General features: G+C 41.2%; 1 protein-coding gene across 1 annotated transcript in view; it reads left to right on the top strand.

Annotated features, from left to right (window-relative positions):
• SPON1 (spondin 1) overlaps positions 1-19,647 on the top strand; it is a 391,445-nt gene that overhangs the window by 22,263 nt on the left and 349,535 nt on the right. Inside the window, exon 2 of the mRNA XM_064492555.1 lies at positions 9,225-9,343. The gene's annotated coding sequence lies outside the window, so the exon portion shown is untranslated. The remainder of the gene's footprint in view (positions 1-9,224; positions 9,344-19,647) is intronic.

The following is a 19,647-nucleotide window of genomic DNA, read 5'->3' as shown; positions in this document are numbered from 1 at the left end:
GACCCACAATTTTTCTCTCCAGGTTCCTGGCATTTCTTTTTTTTTTTTCCCCTTGTGGCATATCTCAGTCAATATCAAACTTGTCAGTAACCTGGAGAAGAGGTTTCCTGACAGGAAAGCAGGGCTGAGAGAAAGGTTCCTGTGGACTCAGGGAGAATAATGAACATTGGCTTCTTTTGGTCCCACCTGGAGAGGAAACTGGAGAGAATGTAGGATATACTAGGAACCAAATTTATATGCGAGACAACAGAATGGTGCTTGTTGAAGGAGCCAGGCTGGGAGTTGGGCGGGAAGTGATGTGGCCATGGCTGGTAGGGCCTGCCAGCTCTCTGGGGCCAGGAATTTCCTGCTGCCTTTATGGAAATGTGGACTCTGGAAATCTGGCTATGTCTATTCCTATGGGACTAGCAGCTCATTTCTGCAGCCTCAGAAAACTCTGGAAATCATGCTATTCCTATGCAGTTCGCATTTGGGGAATTACTTCTTTACTGTTCTGTCTCTGGATTTAGTGAAGTTTCCTTGAAATTTCCATCTTTCTCAGCTGTGCTAAATGAAGCTGTGGGTAAAGATTTAAGCCCATACTTGGGCCAGAACCACAAAACTGTACTTCCTCCCTCCACCTGATTTTCGGGGTCTGAATGGTGGCAGTGGTAGGAAAAGCGGGGGGAGCACTTTCAAGTGGGAGATGAGAGACTTTGGTATGGGCTCTTTGGCCAGATACTTTTTTTGCCAAGTCTCCTCTTTATCCTCTCAAATGGGAAGTTCTGTGTTTTACTTTCATTTCTTTACAGGAGACTGTTGCTAAAGTGCAAGTAGAGCTGGAGATCTGAACTAAGCCAGCGTGTTGGAGAGAAATGGTCAGCATCCACCCATGCCTACCTTCCATCTCATGCACGGGCATGCTCACACACACACACACACACACACACACGCACACACACACACACTCTGACCCCCTGCCTGGCCAATGCAGCTCAAAGTTTCTGCTTTGTGTGCACAGCGGCTTGTTTTCCCATCCTGCCAGATCTGCACACTTTTCCAGGGCACTGACAGCTCTTCCTAGGAGTCACCCTCTGCCTCGGAGCTGCCTTCTTTCATTATCACCATCTAAAACAGCCCGTCTTAAGGCAGATGGGGGCTTGTCTGGGAACACATTGCAACTTCAGAATCCAGATGCCACCATATCCAGTCTAAAGACAAATGGGATGACACAGTTGGCTGTCCTTAAGGGGTTAACTTGAAAATTAACAGCATGAACTATAAGCCCCAGAGGACCCTCCCTATCAGGGGTCCGAGCTGGACAGGGCGTCACTGTTTCCCTTGGAATAGACTGTTCAGAGAAGAGATAGGACCAAGCTGACTCTCCATATCTAGGGGCTCAAGTGTTTTTTGTTTTTTTTCCCAGATGTGTTTTGAGAAGTAAACATTTCTGAGAAACTTCACTGTCAAGGAAGAAGTAGAGAAAAAGAATCACCATAACCTTAAGAGTCTAAAATTATTATTGTGCCTTTTATTATAAGGACTACCTAGCCCTAGTTGGACCACCCAAGCCCAAACCCCTCTGTCTTGTCAATTCTTTTTTTTTAATTGAAGTATAGTTGGTTTACAATGTTATGTTAATTTCTGGTGTACAGCACAGTGATTCAGTTTTACATATATATAAATATATATATATATTCCTTTTTCTATTTTTTTTTCATTATAGGCTATTACAAGGTATTGAATATAGTTCCCTGTGCTGTACGATAGGACTTTGCTGTTTATCTATTTTATGCATAGTAGTTAGTATCGTGCCTGTTTTACAGAGGCACTTGGTGATGAAGACCCTGGCCCATGTTTACGTAGCCAACAGCGGCAGAGATTGGAATCCTGGCCTCTTTGGCCCTCCGTGGCCTCCCCTCCTTGATTAGAGGGGATGAGCGATCAGGAGCTCTAGGCTGGGCCTCTCCGCTGCTCTGCCCCAGGTTGGCTCAGGCCTGGCTAGCGCCCCACTCTTTCCGTTTTCTTTCCCTGGCAGAAAACCTCGGCGACTTGGCCGCTTTTCTCTCCTCTGGAGCTTCAGTCACTCCCTTCCCCTGGTCTTCTCTCCCCAGTCTCCCCAGTCTCTGGCACAGAGGGCTGCAGTGGATCCGATTCCCTCCTTCCTCCCTGCTCTCAGAGTCCGGCACTTGCACCTTTGTGTTTTAAGGACTTCACTGCGGGTCTCAGCAGGGATGCAGAGAGGGAGTGACAGAAATCAGAGCCCTGCAGGGTCTTTACCGTCCTGGTCTTGGTCTTGGGTGCAGAGTCCCTGACTCCCTCAAGAGATGGATAAGGAAAGCCTTGGAGACCTTTAAACACACATTTTTATTTCAGAAAGTGGAGCTCACTAGCCCCCTCTCTTTCCACTGTCCCCGAGTTTAGGGCTGAACGCAGGGATGCTTCGTTCCCTTAGGAAACTTCTCCCCAGTCAAGACTCCAGCCAGGCTGGGCATTGGAGGTTTCTGGACTCACCTGGGCAGTTTGCCTCTGGAGACTTCCAGACTGGGAATTACTCAATTTCCTGGCTTCTGCCATTCTCAACTTGTCCTCCTGGAGACGCTGTCTCATTATGTCTTGGCCCCAGTCTTCTGAGGCCAAGAGGACCCTGGCTAAGTGAGTGGACAGCTGCCCCTGATTATTAGGACACTGGTCTCAGAAGACATCACAAGACACTGAAGACTGAAGAAGTAGGTCCCATCAGCCTGGTCACTCACCAAGAGACCACACATTTTCTCAAAATTTAAAGTATTTCATTTCTTACTGCCTAAGAAAAACCTCATAAGGGAATCTAAGTCACAAACAAAGAGGGGGACAGCTGTAAATTTATTTTCCTTTATTTTTTCTTTTTTCACTGGAGAGACAATCCATTAAGCTGGATAGAATAGGTGATTGTCTCACCAGCTCACCAGGTAATTCTTAGGGGAAAGCAGAGATGGTGTAGCTTGAAAATAGTCTACTATCAGCCACTGCTGTGGAGTGGGAGGGTCAGTCAGCATTCTCAGCGGGCAATGAAAGTCGGTTATTCATTACCACCAAGACTTGACAGTACACTGAACACATGACATTATATTTATGCTACATAAAATAATGTGATACAATTTTTATGACCCAATTTAATCCAGTAGAAGGTATCGGTTTAATAAAGACAAGGACACTAGAAATAAAATTATCTATAGGTCTACATAACAAAAGGCTAGCAGAAAGGGGAAGTGCACTAATTTGACAGGAAATAGATAGCATTGTCATAAAATTCGTAAAATGAAGAGAAAGCGCCTCACTCTGAATCTGTGTGAGTTAAGTTGACAGGTGCTGAGATCTGTAAGAGGAAAAAAGCGAAAACCACATGGCCATCTTTCCTGAATTCCCAGGTCAAGCATACGTTCTGTTCATTATTCATTCCTCTGACAGAAAAACAGAGTACTGCTGTGAAAAACTCTAACGTTTTAACAACTATCCAACAAACAAGCAAACTTTCTATAATCGTGTAAGATTTCTCAAAGTTGGATTTCACTCCGTGTTGGTACCTTGCTTACCTTCTGGATTTCCATGGCAACTGGCTGGAAATGGCTAACATAAATATAGAAAAATCAGCACTAGTTGCTCTCTGGACCCATGGAGAGCTGTAGGTTCAGAACTCAGTGTGATTTCACTGAAGAGGAAAAATGCATTACATGTGGGTAGATCTCAATTTTATGCCCACCCATCAATGTTTTTTAGAACTTGCCCTGAGAATCCTTGGTCCCTTCCCTCAAAGAGCTCGCAGTGCAAGTTACTCCGAGGTGTGGGCTTTCTTTTAAGGGTTTGGAGTTGAGAGTAAGTCCTAAAGGTTTTTCTTCCGCGTGTTTCTGGTTCCAAGTTTGTGGTGGTGTCAGCCTGTCAGGTAGGTCTCTTTTTCTTTTATCCATCAGTCAACTCCCTTGAACTACCCACCTCTCCTTCCAGCCAGAGCCCCACTCTGGATCGGTCTACCATTGGCTTCCTTTACTCTTTAGAGTTACAGAGGTGAATTTGGGGGTGTTAAGCATCTAAACCCTGCCAGTCAATTGTCAAGTCTTGAGCTCTTCTCTCTCTAGGGTGGTACCCGATCTCTGCCTCTCAGAACTCCAGGGCTCCCTTGAGGTGCTTCAGGGAGTACTGCAGGGAAGGAGGAGGAGGAATGGAGGCTGGGTCAGGCCCCCTGCCCTGCTCCAATCAGAGTATCTCCACTTCTACCTACTTTATATATAAACTCTACATAAATACCATCAAATCCGTATAAGCCTCAGCAAGGGTGGAGGCTGAGAAGCAATTGCTGGATTTGACCATTAGGGAGTCTTTAGTGGACTGTGTGGTTAATTCTGTGGGTCAACTTGACCAGGCCTCAGGATACCCAGATACTCAGTTAAACATTATTCTGGATGTATCTTGTGAGAGTGTTCCTGGATGAAATTAGCACTTGAACTGGTAGATTCTCCCCAACATGGGTGGGCATCACCCAACCCATCTACAGCCTGAACAGAGCGAAGGGAGAGGAAGGAAGAGTTGTTTCTGCCTGTGTACTAAGCTGGGCCATCAGTCTTCTCCTGCCCTGGGACTGGGGCTTTCACCACTGGCTCCCCTGGCTTTCAGGACTTCAGACTCAGATTGGAGCAGCACCCCTGGCTTTTCTGGGTCTCCACCTTGCAGATGACAGATCACGGGGACTCAGCCTCCACAATCACGTGAGCCAATCCTTATAATAAATTTCTTTCTCTCTATTTATAGTCTGTTGATTTTGTTGCCCTGGAGAACCTGATTAATATGTGGCCTGAGATGAGAGGAGTGGCAGGGGCAGAAGCAAGGCTGAAATGAATTGCTGGGAGGTGAGGAAGTGAAGGTGGCAAATATAAACTTATTTTTTCCATCATGGATGAAAGGAAGGAGCTGGAGCTGGGGATGAGGTATAAGACTTAGACAGCATGGATGTCCTTTGAGAATTCATGCGTTTGAGAGCCAAAAGGAAGCTGCCCATAAGTTGGGAAGAATTCACTGAATGTGCGGGCAGGGCAGTTGGTGGCACTTGGTCCCTGGTAAGTGGGTGGGGAAGGAGTGAAGAGCATTGCCTGTTTGTGTGAACTCAGACAAGTTACTTACCCTTTTGAGTCTCCAGGCCTGCGTTTGTAAACTGGACATCATAGGACTTACTGGCTTGTAAAGATGAAAGGAGACAGAGTGTGTGACAGCAGGTAGCACAGGGCCTGGTACACAGCAGGTAGTCACTCCTTTCCCCTCAGCTTCCTGACACCACTGTCCCCCGTCTCCTGGTTTCTATCTCTCTGCTGCACCTGTGGTTGGAGTCCGGTAGATCAGGGTTTAAACCATGGCTGTACCATGTACTGACTTTGGGCAAGTTATCCAATTTCCCTAAGTTTCCGTATTGACATATGTAAACCAGGAATAATATTTCTAGATAAAGGTTATTTGTGGAGGTTAAATGCAACAGTATATATAAGTAAGTGAATGAAGTGCCTAACTTACTCAAGAGATTGTCAAGGGAAAATAGTTTAAGTGACTGAATAGAGACTAAAGGTTTTACTCAGCTAATGTGCATCCATGAGCTCGTGAGATCAAGTGACTCTGAGTCAAAGTGGGATTGTGGTTTTATAGGGTGGAGAGTGGAGAGGCGTATGTGTCCTTTGGGTTTGGCTTAGGTAGTCATTTTCGTCACTAACTGCCGTGAATCTTGGGCTTGGAACCGTGCCTCTTGTTCGGGATCATTGGTGCAACTCCAGGACAGTTCTTTCAAGAGCTGTTGTTTTCAGCGTTGCAGCTTCTCTGCTCATCAAGGATGAGGGAGGAGGAGGTAGCAGAAAAAAAAGAGGAAAGAGATAAAAAAGAGGAAAGAGGACAAGGGTTGACGCAAGGAGATCCAAGGGGCTTCTATCATGTCTGTTTTCATTTTTTAATACAATTAAGTAAATGTGCTGAATGAATGAATGAATGAATGCATGTCTGGCCCAGGGCTATCTTAGTACATTCAACTGAGATACAGAGTTAACCAAATGAAAATTACCCAAATGAAAAATAAGACACTAATTAATTAGTTTATTTATTAACTAATTAATTAATTTCAGATTTCCTCAAGCTCTCTACCCCATAAGGCCATCCTTTATTTGAATACTGAACCCCAATGATTGAGGATTACCTCCAGTGATTGTGGCCTTTCATGGAGTTTTTCTCAAGAAATATTTTTGAGATTTCCCCAAGAATATTTGTGTGAGCCAGAAATGAGTCACCTCTGACCTCTGGGTCACCCTTTGCCTTGGTACTGGAAGGGGTCCCCTGGGTCAGTGACTCTTGTAAGAACAAGATGGGTCTCTAAGTTTGCAGATAGGCACCATGTGGTTTCAATGATGCAGTATGTGTGTGTGATGCAAAGGAGAAAGTCAGGCAGATGCATCCCACACCAAAGTTTGATACCTTCTCAACTCCAGACTGTTAAACTTTCATTTCTTCCCACTTGCACCTCACCTGAGCAATTTATCTAGGTCCACTTGCTAACCATGTCATTTTGGCTACACTTTCCATGACTCCTATTGTCAGTAAAAATAGAAACCTCTTACCTGGCATTCAAAGCTTAACCTCCACTCTTTCTTACAAGTTTAACGAGATTGCATTTCACATGTTTTCATAGTATATTTTGCCCTTTGCTGCCTTCATGCCTTTGTTCAGCTATTTCTTTACTCTTGGTGACCTTCCCCATCTTTACTCCTGGAAAAGTCATCTCGTGTTGTAGGAAAAGACATATCTGGGATTCCCCTTTGGTTTTATCTTCTAATAGCTGTGGTTTGGAGAATGCTGTTGAACCTCCCAGAGCCTCAATTTACTCATTAGTGAAATTGGGTTGGCAACACCTCTTGGGTGGGGCTGTTGGGGGGATTAACTGTAAAGTTGCATGTTAACATCTGGCACACAGCTGGTGCTTAAAGCTATGGCTGTCTCGTTCTTCAGATCCATCTCAGTTGACATTTCCTTCAGGCATCCCTCATCCACGAGTGAGCTAGTTTCCTCTCAGCCTGCCCAGACACTTACACTTGGTGGTCCCTCTCTGTGGCATTTGCACTATTCTGCATTTTATTGCATGTCTGTACACTTGCCCCATCTCTCTCCTAAGGTTTTAAGCTCTGGAGGACAAGCCTGGAACGGTCTTTATCTTGGCCTCTGCAGAAGGTGCTTCAGAACTGGAGCAATGACTTGCAGCCATGCTTCAAGCATTGAATAAACATTTGTTGAATTTAGTTGAAATGTCTGAGACAACCTGAGCCCATTGTCATTCTGGGAAATGTCCGTCTTAAGAGCCTCAACCATCCCAGGCCATCATGCATTATTCATGCAAAATTCTCATCAGTGCCCGGGTTTCTTGGTCCATGATCAGAGTAGGCGGCAGGACAGTGCTGTGGGCTGGGTGAATTCCCACTTTAGAAGATCTGTTCTCCTTCTCCATCAGCTTGTCCTGGCCCCAGTCGGGTTAGCTCAGCATTGCCTATCACGGAACCAAAGCTCTCGCAGTTTCTCAGAGAAGCTGTGGCAGGAATACTGGCCTTTCTGTGCAAGTCCAGCTCAAAGTATGATTTTTTCTTTTCACATGTTTGGTATTTCAAGAAAGCAAAACTTGAGCACTAAGTGCAGAGCTGAAGGAGAGACGTTGTTTAGTGAAGGAGGACACACACTGGGCACTGAAGGACAATGTTTGGGGAAAGGGGGTACAGGAAATGTGGGTGTGGAAAGGGCTGAACCTCCATGAGAAGGCACAGGCAGAGACTCCCTTTATTTTTTATTTCCTAACTTGATAAAAAGTTTGAGGTTTCATGCTGTCCCAGAGTGGGGAGGCCTGTGGTATTTATGTGGCTGATTTCGTGTACGTTGACAGTTGCCTCACAATTCTGACAGTTAAAAATCCATCTTCCACCTCCCATCACACTGGGATGTTGATGCTATGTGGTGTGTTTGCAGAGCATCCTGAAGCTATCCTTAGAGAGCTAGGGATTTGCAGCATCTTTTTAGAATTTAAAGCGTACTTCTGTTGAATTGATTTACTTACAAAATGACACCTTTCTGGAAGAACTGAACGATCAACAAGAGATCATTTCGAGTTGAATTGCACAAAAAGCCGTAGTCTCTCTCCTCACACGTGCTATTCTTGCCAATTTCCTAGCAGGCCCTCCCTAATCAAGGCACCGTATACTTGCAGATGCTTTTCCCTCTGCTTAGAATGCTCCCCGTCCATATGCTTATGGGGGACAAAGTCATCTTCAGCTGAGGTCAGATGTCATCTTTCTCGACTCCAGGAAGAATGAATTGCTTCCCCTGATTTGTTCCCACACATCTCTCTCCAGTGCTGCTTTTTATATTGCTGTGGTTGTTTGTTTGTATGCCTGTCTGTTTTTCTGGGCTGTGAATCCTTTAGTGACAGAGATAATTTTCTTTTTCTAGGATCATTTTCCTACTTTTCTTTGTATCCCATGACCTGCATGAAAATTAAAACAGAACAAAATCCTCAAGTTAATCTCAAGGAATTGGCAGTTGTGAATACAGACAAAGCAGCTTAAAATTTTGCTCTACAATGATTAGAATCAGAGAAAACTACAAAAAGATAAAATTGGTACTATAGGAGATTCTAATGGTGAAACAAGATAGATATGACCCAAATATACATAGTCCCTGGAAACAACGTGTGCAAAGAGATGTCGAGGATGCTTGCTCCCTCCCACCTCTGCCTGCTGGACTTTATGTAAATGAGAAATAAACATTTTTAGTGTGAAATCACTCCTTTATTATCGACTCTTGGTTTTAGAAACCACATTTCCCCACTGAGGTTATTTTCACTTATTTTCCAAACAGGTGGTTAAAATAATAGTTACATTTTATATGGAGTCACTGGGTTTATTGCTTATTATTTACGCATTTCTGTAGCCCGTATTTCTCCATTTAACACTGATTATTCTACATAAGGCCCTCCAATGATTTCAATAGAATAACTATTTGAGTGGTACTGTTTCTGAGAAATTTCAGGTCTTAAAATGTCTTTCATAAAAAAGTAATGAATAGTCACAGCCATTTACATCATTCTCTTTTTCTTTAAAAATTCTAAAAATAGAATTCATTGTCTTCAGATATTGTAAGTTGTAGTAGAGGAATATGAAACTATTCTAATTTGGGCCCATCAGATTTTTTTTTTTTAATAGGTATTACACCTTGAAGAGAGAAAGGCAGAGCTGAGAGCTGGTAGATAGATATTGTGAAATTCCTGTGTCCCTTCAATCTTATTCTCCATCCACCTGGCTCCCACCCCACCTCACCACAGGTAAGACTGTTTCTGTATCTAGCTAGTAGATATAACCACTGAAAGAAGTTTCTTATGCCAACAAATATACATAAGTATATATTCTTATTTCCCCCCTTTATGGGAGACACAAAAAGAGGTGAATGAGCTCTCAGGTTAAGCCAATGATTAATGAGAAAGCATGAAGGAAGTAGGAAAATCCAAAAAGGACCTAACTCTTTATCTGCCATAAAAAAAATTGTAAAGTTATGCTGGAAGAGATGGATATAAATTGATGGTTACGGTGCATGGGATATTTATGGAAGGTCTGAAGTTAATGATGAATAATGTTGAAACAGTGTATTTACCCTCTAAACCATTACTAGAATAAAAAAGAAACTAATATGGCTTGTACCTCAAAAAATCATAATAGAAAAGGCCCCTCAAGGAAAAATAATGATTAAAAGCATAAACTAGGATGACAGACCTAGTGTTGCAATGATCCTCATGCTATCCACTTTGAAATAGTGGTTTGATAAATTGTAGTTTATTGGCCCTTTGCAAGGTAGTAAAGATAAAGGCAATAATCTTTGCAAGGACTTAGGGGTGACAAGCAGAAGAATTTAAGATGTAAATTTAAGTGAAAAGCTGATATGCACATTGGGATTGCAGCTACGAAATAAATCTGGACAGAGAGAGGGCCCTGCGGCAGGGTGGAGGTGTTGAAATGACAGGATTTATTTTTGTTATTGTTTTTCTGAATTAAAATTTCCTTTAGTTTTGTTTTTATATTACTTTTCCTTTATTAAATTAAAAATTACACTATCGATTATTATAACCCATGAAACCATCCAAAACTGTATTTTGAGAAGGTTAAAAATCTGTTCCCACTGCCCTCCATTCTAATCCTCCTGAGATTATCAACTTTAACAATGTGTTGTATATCTTACTACATTTCATTTATTCTCAAAGAAATACAAACATATAGCTTGGACTTTTTTGGTTGGTGTTAGTGTTTGTTGGTAGATGTTCTGGAATCGTACTATAAATATAACTCTGCAAATTGCTTTTCTCATTTGACAATACACCATGGACAATGAGGGATATATTTCAAACTTTTTTAAATTGAAGGAAGTATAGTTGATTTACAATGTTTCAGATGTACAACAAAGTGATTCATTTATACATACATATATATAATCTCTTTCAGATTCTTTTCAATTAGAAATTATTAAAAATATTGAATATAATTCACTGTGCCATACAGTAGGTCCTTGTTGTTTATCCATTTTATATATAGTAGTATGTATCTGTTAATCCCAAATTCCTAATTTATCCCTCTTCCTTTTTCTCCTTTGGTAACCATAAGTTTGTTTTTTATGTCTGTGAGTCTATTTCTGTTTTATAAATAAATTCATTTGTATCATTTCTTAGAGTCCACATATGATATTTATGTTTCTCTGTCTGACTTACTCCACTTAGTGTGATAATCTCTATGTCCATCCATGATGCTGCAAATGGCATTATTTCATTTTAATTGCTGAATAATATTCCATATATATACACACACACATACACATATATATACATACACACATACCACATCTTTTTCATCCATTCATCTATTGATGGATATTTAGGTGGCTTCCATGTCTTGGCTATTGTAAATAGTGCTGCTATGAATATTGGGGAGCATGTATCTTTTTGGATATATGCCCAGGAGTGGGATTGCTGGATCATATAACTCTGTAGTTTTTTAAGGAACCTTCATACTGGTTTCCATGGTGGCTAGAACCAGCTTACATTCCCATGCACAGTGTAGGATGGTCCCCTTTTCTCCACACCCTCTCCATCATTTGTAGATTTTTTGATGATGGCCATTCTGAACAATGTTAGGTGATACCTCATTGTAGTTTTGGTTTGCATTTCTCTAATAATTAGTGATGGTGAGGATGTTTTCATGTGCCTGTTGGCCATCTGGATGTCATCTTTGGAGAAATGTCTGTTTAGGTCTTCTGCCTATTTACTGATTAGGTTTTCTTTTCTTTTTTCTTTTTTTTTGATATTGAGCTTATAAGCTATTTGTATATTTTGGAAATTAATCCCTTGTCGGTTACATCATTTGCAAATATTTTCTCCCATTCTGTAGGTTGTCTTTTCATTTTGTTTATGTTTTCCTTTGCTGTGAAAAAAAAAGGAAAAAGCTTTTAAGCTTTTAGGTCCCATTTATATATTTTTGCTTTTGTTTCCATTACTGTAGTAGCTGGATTCTAAAAAATATTGCTGTGATTTATGTCAAAAGAGTGTTCTGCCTATGTTTTCCTCTAGGAGTTTTGTAGTATCCAGTCTTACATTTAGGTCTTTAATCCATTTGGAGTTTATTTTTGTATGTGGTGTTAGACAATGTTTTAATTTCCTCTTTTTACATGTAGCTGTCCAATTTTCCCAGCACGATGTGTTGACGAGACTGTCTCTTCTCCATTGTATGTTCTTGCCTCCTTTGTTGTAGATTAATTGGCCATAAGTGTATGGGTTTATTTCTGGATTTTATATCCAGTTCCATTGATCTATGTGTCTGTTTTTGTGCCAGTACCATGCTGTTTTGATTACTGTAGTTTTGTAGTATAGTCTCAAGTCAGGAAGGATAATTCCTCTAGCTCCATTGTTCTTTCTCAAGATTGTTTTGGCTATTCAGGATCTTTTTTATTTTCATACAAGTTTTAACATTTTTCTGTGAAAAATGTCACTGGTAATTTGACAGGGATTGCTTTGAATCTGTAGATTGCTTTGGGTAGTCTGGTCATTTAACAATATTTATTTTTGCAATCCAAGAACATAGCACATCTTTCCATCTGTTTGTGTCATCTTCAGTTTCTTTCACCAGTTTCTTACAGTTTTTGGAGCACAGGTCTTTTGCCTCTTTAGGTAAGTTTATTTCTAGTTATTTCATTCTTTTTGATGTGAGGGTAAGTGAGATTGTTTCCTTAATTTCTCTTTGTGATATTTCATTATTAGTGTATAGAAATGCAACTGATTTCTGTGTATTAATTTTATATCCTGCAACTTTACTGAATTCATTGATGAGCTCTAGCAGTTTTCTGGTGGTGTCTTTGGGATTTTCTATATATAGTATCATGTCATTTGCAAACAATGACAGCTTTAGTTTTTTCCTTTCCAATTTGGATACATTTCTTTTTCTTTTCTGATTGCTGTGGCTAAAACTTCCAAAACTACGTTGAATAAAAGCAGTGAGAGTGAGAATCCATATCTTGTTTCTGATCTTAGAGGGAATGCTTTTACCTTTTCACCATTGAGAATAATGTTAGCTGTGGGTTTGTCAAATATGACCTTTATTATGTTGAGGTATGTTCCCTCTATGCCCATTTTCTGGAGAGGTTTTATCATAAATGGATGTTGAATTTTATCAAAAGCCTTTTCTGCATCTACTGAGATGATACATGGTTTTTATTCTTCAATTTGTTAACATGGTGTATCACATTGATTAATTTGGGGATATTGAAAAATCCTTGAGTCCCTAGGATAAGTCCCTCTTCTTCATGGTGTTTGAGTCTTTTAATGTATTGTTGGATTCAGTTTGCTAGCATTTTGTCCAGAATTTTTCATCTGTGTTCATCAGTGATATTGGCCTGTAATTTTCTTTTTTGGGTATCATTATCTGGTTTTGGTATCAGGGTGATGGTGACCTCATAGCATGAGTTCAGAAGTGTTCCTTCTTCTGCAACTTTTTGGAATACTTTCAGAAGCATAGGTCTTAACTCTTCTCTAAATAGTTGGTAGAATTCTCTTGTGAAGCCATCTGGTCCTGGACTTTTATTTTTTAATTACTGATTCAATTTCAGTACTGGTAATGGGTCTGTTCACACTTTCCATTTCTTCCTGGTTCAGTCTTGGGAGATTGTACCTTTCTAAGAATTTGTCTGTTTCTTCTAGGCTTTCCATTTTATTGATGTATAGGTGCTCATAGTAATCTCTTACTCTTCTTTGTATTTCTGTGGTGTTGGTTCTAACTTCTCCTTTTTCATTTCTGATTTTATTGATTTGGGCCATCTCCTTTTTCTTCTTGATGAATTTGTCTAAAAGTTTATCAATTTTTAAAATCTTTTCAAAGAACCAGGTTTTAAGTTAATTGATCTTCCTATTTTTTAAAGTTTCTATTTCATTTATTTCTGCTCCAATCTTTATGACTTCTTTCCTCTTACTAACTTTGGGTTTTGTTTGTTCTTTTTTCTCTAGTTGTTTTAGGTATGAGGTTAGGTTGTTTATTTGAGATTTTTCTTGTTTCTTGAGGTAAGCTTGTATTGATTGCTCTACACTTCCCTCGTAGAAGTGCTTTTGCTGCATCCCATAGGTTTTGGAATGCTGTGTTTTCATTTTCATTTGTCTCTAGGTATTTTTGATTTCATCAGTGAGCCATTGGTTTTTTAGTAGCATATTGTGTAGCCTCCACTTACTTGTGTCTTTTTGCAGTTTTTTTTGCTGTTTAGTGGGGACTGGTCATGAGGCAGCTGGTTGCAGAACCCTAATTGCCTACCTACTGGCAACCAGACCCTAGGGTTAGTGCTAGATTACGGCAGACAGAGTGGTTCCTGGCATCTGGCTGCAGATCCCAGGGTCTCAGAGCTCATTTTAGATTATTGATGGGTGGGTGGGCTGATCCTTGACACAGTTGGGTATGGGGCTCGAAGGTTGCATTGGCCTGCTAGTGGGTGGGGCCAGAGCGCAGCTGGTCCCAGGGTACAGGTTCCATAGGCTACAGGATTATAGTTTTCTTGCTTCTGGTGTCAGTCCCCTGGTGGATGAGACTGGTCTGGAGGCTTGTGCAGGCTTCCAGGCAGGAGAGACTGATGCCTGCCCACTGATGGGCAGAGCTGTGTCCCTGCCCAGTTAGTTGTTTGGCCTGAGGTGTCCCAGCACCGAAGCCTCCAGGCCATGGGGTGGGGCAGCCACCAGGAGTTTTTCTGTGGTTGAACGTTCCCAAATATTTCTGCCACCAGTATCTGTGTCTCCCCCAGCCTCTCCAGGAGACTCTCTAAGACCAGCAGGTAGATCTGGCCCAGCCTCCTATCAAATATTACTTTTACCCTGGGTCCTAGTGCACATGGGATTTTGTGTGTGCCTTTTAAGAGTGAAGTCTGTTTCCCCCAGTCCTGTGAGGCTCCCAAAATTGAGCCCTCCTGGCCTTCAAAGCTAAACGCTCCAGGGGCTCATCTTCCCAGTGCCAGATCCCCAAGGTGGGGAGCCTAACATAGGGCTAAGAACTCTCACTCCTGTGGGAGAACCTCTGACATATAATTCTCCAGTTTGTGAGTTGCCCACCTGGGTGGTATGGGATTTGATTATATTGTGAGTGCACCCCCTCCTACCCATCTCGTTGTGTTTCCTTCTTCATAGTTGGTTGTTGTGCTTAGTTGTAGAAGATCTTTTCTGGTAGGTTCCTGTCTTTTGTTTTTCTTTGTCGATGATTATTCTGCAGATAGTTGTGATTTTGGTGTGCTCGTGTCAGGAAGTGAACTCAAGTATTTCTACTCTCCCCTGCTCTCGCCCTATTTCAGTCTTTTTAACAGCTGCATAATAGTTCATGGTAGGGCTGTATCACAACTGGGGAAGGAATATCCCTAATTCCTAATTTAAGTCTTTCCCAGGTTTTTGCTCCTATAAGCCATGATAAGATAAATATCCTGGTACATGTATCCATACGTATTGGAGCTTTTATTTCTGTTAGATAAATTTTTCCAGGTAGGATGTCTGGACAATTGGTTGTATTGTCTATTAAAAAAGAAAGAACTTGGAGGGAAAAAGTGAGCTTTTTGTAAATTCATGCATATTTACGTTTGCTCTCATTCTCTGAGATGACCATTCTTGTAGGACCAAAAATAAAAATTTGAAGTTGGCTTCTTCTAGGTTCCTTTTTGGTCCATTCTGGATGAAATTTTAGTTCAGACGATGGAGGGCACATACATTTTGAGTGTGAAAAGAAAAGTAGTAGAAGGAGTTAGAGAAGAGGTGATCAGGGCCAAAGGAGAAGAGAATTTGAAGAAAGAGAGGTGCTTGGCAGGGTTAAGTGCTGCAGAGGCAGAGAAGAGGTGTTTCTTCTATTGCTGGCAGGGAGGGCTGTGCAGGGAATTCTTCTGTATCCCTCCTGAGCACAAAGTGAGATGGTGGTTCTATACCTTTGATGTGAGGCATGGCCTTGTGACTTGTTCCAGGGAGTGAAATGAATACAGAGGTAACATGTATCGCTAGGAGGTAGAAGATTAACAGCTGGCGCTGTTTTCCATGTCTCATTTTCCCTATTGGAATGACTGGTGACATCCCAGATACACAGGTTCCCGAAATTCACCAGAGTCCCTGCGTGGGGATGATACATGGTAGAGCCCCTCTTACACCCCAGCCAGCGTGGGGTGGATGTGTGCTGCACAAGTGAAATGTAAACCTTATTGTTTTAAGCCATTAAAGGTTGAGGGTTGTTTGTTTCTTTAGCGTAACTTAGCCGACCCAGACCGATACACTCATCTAGAAAAGAGGTTCAGTTGAGAAATCCTAAAGTCTGATCTCAAGGGGTTAAAAAGTAATTAGATTATAGGTCAGTAGGTCAGGGGTTATAGGTCAGGGGTTAAACAGTGGGGTACGCAATGAGGAAGTGTCAGTAGCAAGCGTTGAACTTCCTCCAAGGTCGCTTAGGGGCTGTCAGAACCCAGTTCTGCCAGTTAGTTAAATAATGCCCTTTAGGGAAATCTAGGAATAGTTCTAGAACACTTTTAAAATAAACCTAGAAACATTAACTGCATAAATAATGACAAAACCAAGACATACACAGTAGACATCTTTATATAGAGAATAAGATTCCAGCAGCTTTTATGCATCTCAGTGCATACTGAAGATACAAGAATATCCCACAATAAATTCCTCTGTATTTAGTTCTAGGAAAATTTTTGTTTCTCCAAAATATATTTCCTTTCATTGGTTAATGAGAATTATGTCAACATCCCTACAAAACTCTAGTTTCTTGTTCTTTTCTTGTCTTGACTGCCAGGGATTTAAAAGGTTATCCTTTCCCTGGATGGTTTAGTACAACTCACTGCCCTAAGGGTCTAGCTTGTGGACAGAGCATGAGGTCTGGGGTCGGGTCAGAAGATCTGGAGGGTGGCAGAAAGGCAGCAAAGGCTGTTACGGATTGTGGCCAAGACAACTTGGGATATTCTATAACTGGAAAAGACCCACCAGAAATGTTATGGGAACAACAGAATCGAGGAAGGGAGTGTGTATGTGTGTGTGTGTGTGTGTGTGTGCGTGTGTGTGTGTGTGTGTGTCTATTTTACAGAGGCTGGCCCTTAAACCAGTAGTCATACAACTAGTCAGATCCAGCAACATCTTGAGAATCATTCAGCTATACTTGGACAGTCTGAAGGGAGAAAACAATGCTGATAAGGGACTGGTTCCCAGCAGATAAGACCAAGACTGTCTACTTCACACGATCAGGATTTTGAAAACTGCAAGTCATATACTTTTAGGGGATTGTGAAATTGATTTAGAGCATCTTGACTCAAGTTTTGAAAAATAAAACAAAATGGAATAGAAAAACATCAGCATGCATCCCCTGTAGTACAAGTAAGTTTTGTTTGTTTGTTTTTTTAATGAAACTTCTGTTATGGACTCTTTTTATGTGTGTGCCCTGGGTTGTGATCAAGAATGTATTTCGTTCTGGGTCAAAACAATTTGAAAAACACTGGTCTAAAAATATCAGGAACTTAAATCTATTCTGTGAGGACTGGAGCAGACCAGCAACATCAAGAGACCAAAAGTAGGTGATAGCAAAAGGGTGGAAACTGGACATTAGGAAGGTAACACTTGTGATTGAGCCCCTGACTTCTGAGTGGTCAGGACCTCCCCAAGCATGCAGATAGGAGGGGCCCGCTTCAAAGAGCGTGCAGCTTTGGCCTGGCTGAACCTAGTAGGCTGGAGTCAATAAATGTTTAAATTGGTATACCCTGTCGGTAGCAATTTGTGTTAAATCTCTCTCCTTGATCTTGGATCAATTTCCTCCTGCATAATAAGCCTGAGGGATAATCCGAGAGAGAAACTGAAGGTCAGAGGAAAGGCGTGGTGTGGAACAGAAGGGCCTGAGCTGAGATTCCAGAGCAGGTGAGGGGCCCGGGCTTCAGAACGAAGACCTTGGAGGCCTCAAAGACGTGCTTTTAGGTGGATCTGCTGCTCAGCATGAGGGCAAACCTGAGAGGTTCAAGTTCCCACAAAGGATCAAATATCCTTCCCTTTGTTCCAAGGCTTTTTGGCGTTATTTTATTTTAGGTTGATAATACCTTTGCGTCTCTCATTAAAAGCCACTTCAAATTCTTTTCCTAAACCAGGAGTAGGCTGACAATAAATAAGTAAATGGAGATTGGTAAGACTGTAGCTCATTTTATTTTATGTCTTAGCCCTTGTTTATACTACCCTTTTGAGAGTTTATAGGCTGTAGCTCTTTTCCTATCAAAGAACTTTTAGAGAGCATCCAACCTGCCCAAAGTGATGACTCTGCTTGGGATCCACAGACACTTTAAACTGTCGCAGAGTCTCTTAAATCATTACCTTCTATCTTTTAAATTTTACTTGCAGGCACAATTTTCTAAACTCTGAAGACTGTTCCGACCATGGAACCAGAATTATCACTGAATTGAGATTCTTTTCCCCTCTTTATTTTCAATACTCTGGCTTTGCCTGGTGTGCTTCAAAGTTCTTAGAGTCATCCAGACTAAATTTGTCATTCCGGGTGTGTCCAGTGTCACCATGGTGAAATTGGTGCTATCAGAGAATTCTGTGTAGGTTATTGACTGTGATAGAAGGCAAAACATGTACTTGTTGGAACATTTATCTTTCTTTGTCTTCAGGAAGATTATAAGAATGAAAAGATCTTCATTAGGATTGTATTATTTAACCAATAAATAGAAACACATTTAAGGCAAGATCTAGCCTAGAACAAGATTTGCTTTTAAAAAAACATGAATGTAAATCTTTACTCAAAAAATTAACCTTTGTCACAATGTTAGTTGCCTTTGGTCAGTACTTAAGTACTCTCTTACTTTTATTTATTTCACTGTTTATTTATTTGGTACTTGCAGGGGAAACTGCCCTGTAAAGATTTACCCTTTGGCCCATTGCTGCCTCTAACAATCACTTCAGAAGCCGGTTTGCATCACAATCATTTGATCTTGTGTGTTCTTAACTCTGTTAACTGTAAAACTCAGATTTTTCTCACTATACCACATTGCTAAATTTTTCTAAGGGACTGAGATTCTCAATTGCCTTATGAAATTTAAAAACTGCAGGAGAGATCAAAATAAATTTTAAAACCCAAACAGATTTTTTTCATAACCTTCAGTACTGCTTTTCCATTTTTATAAAGATTCAAGTATATATTTTGATAAAAGATATCAAATACCTAAGGAAAAAAAACCTATACTCTCCATCTATCTGTGTCCCTACCTGCTCCCCGCAAAGAGCCAACAAAATTTTTATTAAAGGGAGTTTGGTTTGTATTTGGAGCCAGCAGAAGTGAACTTTAAAGATAACATGGTTTACGCGTGTGCTGGGATTTCTAATCACCCCTTCTTCGGCTGGCTTGAAAAATTAAACGTGCCATGTCCTGTGTACAACCAGATGTGCACAGCTCCTCATTGCTTTGAACAGTTCCAGATCCTTAGTAATTTGAGTTTATCTCAAAAATTACTGAACTGCACGGCAAGAAATTAAACTAAAAATTACGTTCATCCATCACCTTTTATGAGCCATGAAAAACTACACGGGGAATAAATCTTTGCAAGCAAGACAGTTTCTGTTGTCAGTGGTTCTTCTCACTTCAAATACATTAATATTCAAAACCATAACCTGCCTCATGCTCAGCTTTGTGTGAGAAGGGGAACAAATCAATCCCTTCCTTCTGTTTACCGTGTTGATTAACGCTGTTCTTGTCTGTGCCTGGGGTGTGGGAAGTGCTGATGCTTTTCCCTTGATTCAAGGGTTAGGCGCTCAGGAAACCCCCAAAAGAGGGAGGAGACAGCACTTATTATGACTGGTCATGCCCAACCCTCCCAACAATTCCAGGACTTTGTTAGCCCTGCTTTCTAGAGGAGGAAGATAAAAGCTCAGAAAGCCTAGGAACCTTGGGCAGGCCGACCCAGCTGGTTAGTGTGAGCCAGGTCTGAATCAAGCTCAGTGGAACTCCAAGCACTTCTTGGATTCCCTCCATGAGGCTGCTCAAAAAAGCCATCAAAACACACTCAAAAATGATGCTTCAAGCAACTGGAGCCATTCGAGTGTCTACAGAATGG

Source organism: Camelus dromedarius, chromosome 12 (assembly GCF_036321535.1).
Source record: "Camelus dromedarius isolate mCamDro1 chromosome 12, mCamDro1.pat, whole genome shotgun sequence".
NCBI classification, from domain to species: domain Eukaryota; kingdom Metazoa; phylum Chordata; class Mammalia; order Artiodactyla; family Camelidae; genus Camelus; species Camelus dromedarius.
This window is presented reverse-complemented; position numbering and strand designations above follow the sequence as displayed.